Source organism: Eriocheir sinensis, unplaced genomic scaffold (assembly GCF_024679095.1).
Source record: "Eriocheir sinensis breed Jianghai 21 unplaced genomic scaffold, ASM2467909v1 Scaffold165, whole genome shotgun sequence".
NCBI classification, from domain to species: domain Eukaryota; kingdom Metazoa; phylum Arthropoda; class Malacostraca; order Decapoda; family Varunidae; genus Eriocheir; species Eriocheir sinensis.
This window is the reverse complement of record NW_026111017.1, coordinates 119,101-130,716: the sequence shown is the minus strand read 5'-3', so window position 1 is coordinate 130,716 and position 11,616 is coordinate 119,101.

The window sequence follows — 11,616 nt, the reverse complement described above, 5'->3', positions numbered from 1 at the left end:
AAATATTTTATGAGTATTTTTATATATATTTTTTATAAAAATACGATAATTTTGGGAATTTTGCATCTTTATTTTCATACAAATTTACATTATTTTATTGACATTCTGTGTATTTATTTTGATACGATTTTACATTATTTTATTTGTTTTTGTATATATTTTTTTACACATTTACATTATTTAATGTGTATCTTGCATATATATTTTATACAAATTTACGTTATTTTAAGTGTATTTGTTTATATATTTTCATTTAAATTTACATTATTTGATGTGTATTTTGTATATGTATTTCCATACAAATTTACCTAATTTTTTGTGTATTTTGTACATTTCTTTTGAAACAAATTTAAATTTTTTTGTGTATTTTTTTATATAGTTTTATACAAATTTAGGTTATTTTATATACGCATTTACATTTTTTAGTGTGTGTTTTGTATATATATATTTATGCTAATTTACTTTATTTTATGTGCATTTTTGTACATATATTTTTTATAGAAATTTGCGTTATTTGTAAATTTTTTCTCATACAAATTTACATTAATTTATTGCTATTTTGTTTATTTATTTTGATACGAATTACATGATTATATGTGTATTTTGTACATATTTTTTATACGTATTTACATTACGTAATGGTTATTTTTTATATTTTTAAACAAGTCTACGTTATTATATGTATTTGTATAAATATTTTGATACAGATTTACTTTATTTTATGTATTTTGTATGTACATTTCAATTCAAATTTAGTTATTTTTGCTGTATTTTGTATATATATTTTCATACAAATTTCATAACTTCTGTGTATTTTTGTATATAGTTTTATACAAATTTACGATATTTTATGTGTATTTTGTATATTTATGTTTATAGAAATACACTTTCTTTTACTGGTATTTTGTTTATTTATTTTGATACGATTTTTATGTGTATTTTGTATTCATTTTTTTATACGTATTTACTTCATTTTATGTGTATTTTGTATATATTTTTATAGAAATCAACGTTATTTTATGTATTCGTATATATATTTTGAAACAAATTTACATTGTTTTATATGTATTTTGCATATCTATTTCAATACAAATTTACCTTACAATATGTGCATTTTTATATTTATTTTAATACAAATTTTAATATTTTATGGGTATTTTGGTATATATATTTTATAAAAATGCGTTATTTTATAGCTATTTTGCATCTTTTTTCAAACAAATTTACATTATTTTATTAATATTCTGTGTATTTATTTTGATACGATTTTACATTATTCTATTTGTTTTTTGTATATATTTTTTTATACATACTTACATTATTTAATTAGTATTTGTATATATATTTGATACAAATTTACGTTATTTTAAGTGTATATGTTTATATATTTTTCATTCAAACTTCCATTATTTAATATGTATTTTGTATATGTATTTCAATACCAAATTACCTAATTTTATGTGTATTTTGTATATTTATTTTCATACAAATTTAAATTATTTTATTGTATTTTTGTATATAGTTTTATAAAAAATTATGTTATTTTATTAGTATTTTTTATATCTATTTTAATAAAAATACACAATCTTTTATTGAATTTTTTTTTTGACGAATTTATATTATTTAATGTGTATTTTGTATATATATTTTTACACGTATTTACATCATGTCATGTGTATTTTGTATATATATTTCTATAGAAATCTACGTTATATTATGTGTATTCGTATATAGATTTTTAAACAAATTTACACTTTTATGTGTATTTTGCATATTTTTTCAATACAAATTTACCTTATTGTATATGCATTTTGTATATTAATTTTAATACAAATTTAATTATTCTATGTATATTTTTGTATATGTATTTTTATAAAAATATGCTTTATTTTATGGGTATTTTGCATCTTTATTTTCATACAAATTTACGTTATTTTATTGATATTCTGCTCATTCATTTTGATTCGATTTGACATTATTCTATGTGTATTTTGTAAATATTTTTCATACAAATTTACGTTATTTTATGAGTATTTGTTTATATATTTTGACACAAATTTACAATATTTTATGGGTATTTTGTATATATATTTCAAAATAAATTTACCTAATTATTATAAATTATTGGTATTTTGTTTATTTATTTTGATACGAATTTTCATTATTTTATGTGTATTTTGTATACATTTTTTATACGTATTTACTTCATTTTATGTGTATTTTGTATATATATTTATATAGAAATCTACGTTATTTTATGTGTATTCGTATACATATTTTGAAACAAATCTACATTGCTTTATATGTATTTTGCATATCTATTTCAATACAAATTTACCTTACACATAAAATAACGTAGATTTGTATAAAAATATATATACAAAATACACGTAAAATGAAGTAAATACGTATAAAAAAATGTATACAAAATACACATAAAATAATGTAAATTGCATCAAAATAAATAAACAAAATACCAATAAAAGAATGTGTATTGTATAAATATACAAAATACACATAAAATAACGTAAATTTGTATAAAACTATATAGAAAAATACACAGAAGTAATTAAATTCGTATGAAAATAGATATACAAAATACAGATATAATAAGCTAAATTTGTATTGAAATGTATATACAAAATACATAAAATAATGTAAATTTGTATCAAAATATTTATAAAAATACATATAATAACGTAAATTTGTTTAAAAATATATAAACAAAATACACATTAAGTAATGTAAATACGTATAAAAAATATGTACAAAATATACATATAATCATGTAATTCGTATCAAACTAAATAAACAAAATATAAATAAAATAATGTAAATTTGTATGAGAAAACATATACAAATACATATAAAATAACGCTAATTTCTATAAAAATATATGTCCAAAAATGAACGTAAAGTAAATTAACTTTGGATAAAAATATATATACAAAACACACATTAAATAATGTAAATGCGTATATAAAATAACCTAAATTTGTATAAAACTATATACAAAAATACACAAAAATAATTAAAATTTTGTATGAAAAGAAATATACAAAATACACATAAAATTAGGTTAATTTCTATTGAAATACATATACAAAATACACATAAACTAATGTAAATTTGAAAGAAAATATATAAACAAATACACATATAATAACGTAAATTTGTATGAAATATATATACAAAATTCACATTAAATAATGTAAATATGTATAAAAAATATATATACAAAACACAAATAGAATAATGTAAAATCGTATCAAAATATATACACAGAATATTAATAAAATAATGTAAATTTGTATGAAAATTAAGATGCAAAATACCTATAAAATAACGCATTTTTTATAAAATTATTGATACCAAAATACACATAAAATATTTGAATTTGTATCAAAATAAATATATAAAATGCACATACAATAAGGTAAATTTGTATTGAAATAGATATGCAAAATACATATAAAATAATGTAAATTTGTTTCAAAATATATATGCGAATACACATAATACGGGTAGGCGGTGGCCGAACTGGTAGCGTACTGGGCTCACATTCACCGCGTGATGGACGACGCGGGTTCGAATCCCCACGCTACCACTCGGATTTTTCAGTCACCGCCGAGTGACTTATACCTACCCACATGCTGTCCTGAAGACCACCCATCAACCCGGACTCTAGAGGAAGCCGTCCAAGCGAATCAAGAACGAGTTCCGGGGGGCAGCATGAGCCAATGCAAGATGGCGCCACTATAAACACTCGCCTGCGCCAGAACGGGCTGGGCCGACCATCAGGCCCCACCTGGAAGAAGCCTTGGGCCGACCATCAGGCCCCACCAGGAAGATGCCTACCGGCGCAACAGGCAAAAGGCGTAAAAAAATAAAAAATAAAATAAAATAAAATAAAATAACGTAGATTTCTATAAAAATACATATACAAAATACACATAAAATTAAGTAAATACGTATAAGATAATGTATACAAAATACACATAAAATAATGTAAATTCGTATAAATAAAAATAAACAATAAAGCAATAAAAGAATGTGTATTTGTATAAATATAAATATACAAAATGCACATAAAATAACGTTAATTTATATAAAATTATATACATAAAATAACGCAAATTTCTATAAAAATATATGTACAAAAATGAACATAAAATAAATTTGCATAAAAATATATATACAAAATACCTATGAAATAATCTAAATTCGTATCGAGTTAAATTAAGAAAATACCAATATAATAATGTAATTTTGGATGAAAATATATATACAAAATACACATAAAATAACCTAAATACAAATACAAATATACACAAAATAATTTAAAATTGAATTAAATAAATATACAAAATAAACATAAAATAAGGTAAATTTGTAATGAAATATATGAAAAAATACACATAAAATAATATAAATTTGTATGAAAATATATATACAAATACACATTAAATAACATGAATTTGTATAAAATATGTTCCAAAATATATACGAATACACACAATAAAATAACGTAATTTTTTTATGAAAATGTATATACAAAATACACATAAAATAATGTAAATTTGTATAAAAATATATAAACAAATACACATAAAATAATGTAAATTTGGATAAAATATATATACAAAATAAACCTTAAATAATGTAAATATGTAAAAAAAAATATATACAAAATACACATAGAATAATGTTAAATCGTATCAAAATAAATAAAGAGAATATCAATAAAATAATGTAAATTTGTATGAAAATAAAGCTGCAAAATATCCATATAATAACGCATATTTGCATAGAAATATATATACAAAATACATATAAAATAACTAAATTTGTATTAAAATAAATATACAAAATGCACGTACAATTAAGAAAATTTGTATTGAAATAGATATGCAAAATACATCAATAATATAAATTTGTATCAAAATATATATACGAATATTCATAAAATAGAAAATTTCAACTAAAATATACATACAAAATAGATATACAAAATACACATATAACTAGTTAAATTTGTATTTAAATACATGTACAAAAACACATAAATAATGTAGATTTTTATGAAATGAAAACAAATACATTTTATATAAAATAAATATACAAAATACACATAGAATAATGTAAAATCATACCAAATAAATACACAGAATATCAATAAAATAATGTAAATTTGTATGAAAATAAAGATGCAAAATCCCCATAAAATAAAGCATATTTTTATAAAAATACATACACAAAATACACAGATTAATCAAATTTGTATTAAAATTAATATACAAAATGCACATACAATAATGTAAATTTGTATTGAAAAATATGCAAAATACACATAAAACAATGTAAATTTGTGTCTAAATATCTATACGATTACAAATAAAATAACGTAGATTTATATAGAAATATATATACAAAAGACACTTGAAATACTGTCAATACGTATAAAAATATATACAAAATACACATTAAATAATGTTAATTCGTGTAAAATAAATAAAAAAAATATCATGAAAAGAATGTGTATTTGTATGAAAATAGATATAAAAAATACACATAAAATAACCTAAATTTGTTTTAAACTATATACAAAATAAACAAAATAATTTAAACCTGTATGAAAATAAATATACAAAAAACATAAAATTAGGTAAATTTGTATTGAAATACATATACAAAATACACATAAAATAATGTAAATTTGAATGAAAATATATAAACATATAGACTTAAAATAACGTAAATTTGTATCAAATATATATACAAAACACACATTAAATAATGTAAATATGTATAAAAAAATATATACAAAACACAAATAAAATAATGTAAAATCGTATCAAAATAAATACAGAAAATATTAATAAAATAATGTAAATTTGTATGAAAATTAAGATTCAGAATACCCATGTCATGTGTATTCGTATATATATTTTGAAACAAATTTACATTGTTTATATGTATTTTGCATATATATTTTTGTGTATTCTGTATTTATTTTTGTTATACATAGAATAATGTAAAATCGTATCAAAATAAGTACACAGAATATCAATAAAATAATTTAAATTTGTATGAAAACAAAGAGGCAAAATACCCATAAGATAAAGCATATTTTTTTTAAATACATATACAAAAATACACATAGAATAATTGAATTTGTATTAAAATTAATATACAAAATGCACACATACAATAAGGTAAATTTGTATTGAAAAAAAAACGCAAAATACAAATAAAACATTGTAAATTTGTTTCAAAATATATATACGAATACATATAAAATGACGTAGATTTCTATAGAAATATATATACAAAATACACATGAAATTATGTAAATACGTATAAAAATATATATATATATAAAATACAAATTAAGTAATGTAAATTCGTGTCAAAATAAATAAACAAAATATCATGAAAAGAATGTGTATTTGTATGAAAATAAATAATAGATAATAAATTTGTATGAAATATATATGCAAGATATACATTAAATAATGTAAATATGTATAAAAAAAATATATACAAAAAACAAATAGAATTATGTAAGATCGTATCAAAATAAATACACCGAATATTAATAAAATAATGTAAATTTGTATGAAAATAAAGATGCAAAATTCCCATCAAATAGCGTATTTCTTATAAAAATATATATACCAAAATACATATAAAATATTTAAATTTGTATTGAAATAAATATACAAAATGCACATACAATAAGGTAAACTTCTATTGAAAGAGATATGCAAAAATACATATAAAACAAAGTAAATTTGTTTCAAAATATATATACGAATACACATAAAATAAGGTAGATTTCTATAAAAATATATATACAAAATACACATAAAATTTGGTAAATATGTATAAAAAAACGTAAACAAGATACACATAAAATAATATAAATTCGAAACAATATAAATAAACAAAATACCAATAAAAGAATATAAATTTGTATGAGTAAACGTGTATGTTGCATATTTTTTCAATACAAATTTACCTTATTATATATGCATTTTGTATATTAATTTTAATACAAATTTAATTATTCGATTTGTATTTTGTATCTGTATTTGTATATATATTTTATACGCTTTTACATTATTTAATATTTATTTTGAATATATATTTTATACAAATTCATGGTATTTTATGTGTATTTGTATATATATTTTATATAAATTTACATTATTTTATGTGTATTTTGTACATATATTTTTTACAAGTCTACCTTATTTTATGTTTATTTTGTATGTATTTTGTATATTTATATTTATCCAAATACATATTCTTTTATTGGTATTTTGTTTATTTATTTTAACTCGAATTGACATTATTTTATGTGTATTTTGTATAAATTTTTTTATACGTATTTACTTAATTTTATGTGAATTTTGTATATATATTTTTATAGAAATCTACGTTTTTTTTTGTATTCGTATATATATTTTAAAACAAATTTACATTGTTTTATATGTATTTTTGCATATCTCTTTCAATACAAATTTACCTTATTGTATGTGCATTTGTATATTTATTTCAATGCAAATTTTAATATTTTATGTGTATTTTGGTATATATGATTTTATAAGATTACGAAAATTTTAATAAAAATATATACAAAAAAACAAAAAAATAAATTTCAATTTGTATGAAAATAGATATACAAAATACACATATAATTAGTTAAATTTGTATTTAAATACATGTACAAAATGCACATAAAATAATGTAAATTTGTATGAAATGAAAACAAATTCAAATCAAAATAAATAAACAAAATATCAATAAAAGAATGTGTATTTTATGAAAATAGATATACAAAATACACATAAAATAACCTAAATTTGTATCAAACTATATACAAAATACACAAAAATATTTTAAATTTGTATGAAAATAAATATACAAAATACACATAAAATTAGGTAAATTTGTATTGAAATACATACACAAAATACCCATAGAATAATGTAAATTTGAATGAAAATACATCAGCAAATACACTTAAACTCACGTAAATTTGTATAAAAAATATGTACAAAACACAAATAGAATAATGTAAAATCGTATCAAAATAAATACACAGAATATTAATAAAATAATGTAAATTTGTATGAAAATAAAAAGCAAAATACCCATAAAATAACGCTTTTTTTTTAAATATTTATACAAAAATACATATAAAAAATTTTATTTGTATTAAAATAAATATACAAAATACACATACAATCAGGTAAATCTGTATTGAAATAGATATGCAAAATACATATAAAACACTGTAATTTGTTTCAAAATATATATACGAATACACATAAATAACGTAGATTTGTATAAAATATGTATACAAAATACACGTAAAATGAAGTAAATACGTATAAAATGTATACAAAATACACATAAAATAATGTAAATTCGTATCAAAATAAATAAACAAAATACCAATAAAAGAATGTGTATTTGTATAAATATAAATATACAAATACACATAAAATAACGTAAATTTGTATTAAACTTTATACAAAATACACAGAAGTAAATTCATGAAAATAGATATACAAAATACAGATAAAATAAGCTAAATTTGAATTGAAATATATACAAAATACATAAAATAATGTAAATTTGTATCAAAATATTTATAAAATACATATAATAACGTAAATTTGTTTAAAAATATATAAACAAAATACACATTAAATAATGTAAATACGTATAAAAAATATGTACAAAATACACATATAATCATATAATTTGTATCAAACTAAATAAACAAAATAGCAATAAAATAATGTAAATTTGAATGAGTAAACATATACAAATACATATAAAATAAAGCTAATTTCTATCAAAATATATGTCCAAAACTAAACTTCATATAAATAAACTTTGGATAAAAATATATATACAAAACACATATTAAATAATGTAAATGCGTACATAAAATAGCCTAAATATGTATAAAACTATATACAAAAATACACAAAAATAATTTAAATTTGTATGAAAAGAAATATACAAAATAGACATAAAATTAGGTTAATTTCTATTGAAATACATATACAAAATACACATAAAATAATGTAAATTTGAAAGATAATATATAAACTAATAGTCATATTATAATGTAAATTTGTATGAAATATATATACAAAATACACATTAAAGAATGTAAATATGTATAAAAATATATATACAAAACACAAATAGAATAATGTAAAATCGTATCAAAATATATACACAGAATATCAATAAAATAATGTAAATTTGTATGAAAATTAAGATGCAAAATACCTATAAAATAACGCTTTTTTTTATAAAAATATTGATACCAAAATACACATAAAATATTTGAATTTGTATCAAAATAAATATACAAAATGCACATACAATAAGGTAAATTTGTATTGAAATAGATATGCAAAATACATATAAAATAATGTAAATTTGTTTCAAAATATATATGCGAATACACATAAAATATTGTAGATTTCTATAAAAATACATATACAAAATACACATAAAATAATGTAAATTCGTATAAATATAAATAAACAATATAGCAATAAAAGAATGTGTATTGTATAATATAAATATACAAAATGCACATAAAATAACGTATATTAATATAAAACTATATACATATAATAATCTATTTTCATACGAATTTAATTACTTCTGTGTATTTTTGTATATAGTTTTATACAAATTTACGTTATTTTATGTGTATTTTGTATATTTATATTTATACAAATACACATTCTTTTATTGGTATTTTGTTTATTTATTTTGATACGAATTTACATTATATTTTATGTGTATTTTGTATATATATTTTTTTTTATACGTATTTACTTCATTTTACGTGTATTTTGTATATATATTTTTATACAAATCTACGTTATTTTATGTGTATTCGTATATATATTTTGAAACAAATTTACATTGTTTTATATGTATTTTGCATATCTATTTCAATACAGATTTACCTTATTGTATGTGTATTTTGTATATTTATTTTAATACAAATAAATTTTTTTATATGTATTTTTGTATAAATATTTAAAAAAAATGCGTTATTTTATGGGTATTTTGCTTTTTTATTTTTATACAAATTTAAATTATTTTATTAATATTCTGTGTATTTATTTTGATACGATTTTACATTATTCTATTTGTGTTTTGTATATATTTTTTTTATACAAATTTACGTTATTTTAAGTGTATTTGTTTATATATTTTCATTCAAATTTACATTATTTTATATGTTTTTTGTATATGTATTTCAATACAAATCTACCTATTTTTATAAGTTTTTTGTATATTTATTTTCATACAAGTTAAAATTATTTTTGTGTATTTTTGTATATAATTTTATACAAATTTAGGTTATTTTATGCGTATTTTGTATATCTATTTTCATACAAATACACATTCTTTTCATGATATTTTGTTTATTTACTTTGACACGAATTAACATTATTTAATGTGTATTTTGTATATTTATTTTTATACGTATTTACATTATTTCAAGTGTATTTTGTATATATATTTCTATAGAAATCTACGTTATTTTATGTGTATTCGTATATATATTTTGAAACAAATTTACATTGTTTTATGTGTATTTTGCATATTTTTTCAATACAAATTTACATTATTGTATGTGCATTTTGTATATTAATTTTAATACAAATTTGATTAATCTATGTGTATTTTTGTAAATGTATTTTTATAAAAATATGCTTTATTTTATGGGTATTTTGCATCTTTATTTTCATACAAATTTACATTATTTTATTGATATTCTGTGTATTTATTTTGATATGTTTTTACATTATTCTATGTGTATTTTGTATATATATTTTATATAAAATGTGTTTGTTTTCATTTCATACAAATCTACATTATTTTATGTGTTTTTTGTACATGTATTTAAATACAAATTTAACTAGTTATATGTGTATTTTGTATATCTATTTTGTATGTATATTTTCATAGAAATTTACTCTATTTTATGAGTATTCGTATATATATATTGATACAAATTTACATTATTAATGTATTTTTGCATATCTATTTCAATATAAATTTACTTTATTGTACGTGCATTTTGTATATTTATTTTAATACAAATTAAATTATTTTATATGTATTTTTGTATATATATTTTTATGCAAATATGCGTTATTATATATATATTTTATCCAAATTTACGTGATTTTATATGTATTTGTTTATATATTTTCATACAAATTTACATTATTTTATGTGTGTTTTGTATATGTATTTCAATACAAATTTGACTAACTTTATGTATTTTGCATATCTATTTTCAAACAAATTTGAATTATTTTGTGTATTTTGTATATTTTTATACAAATTTTAGTTATTTTATTTGTGTTTTGTATATATTTTCCTACAAATATACATTCTTTTATTGGAATTTTGTGTATTTAATTTTTTACGAATTTACATTATTTTATGTGTATTTTGTATATATATTTTTCTACGTATTTAAACTATTCTATGTGTTTTATATATACATTTTCATTAAAAATTACGTTATTTTATTGTGTGTATTCGTATATATTT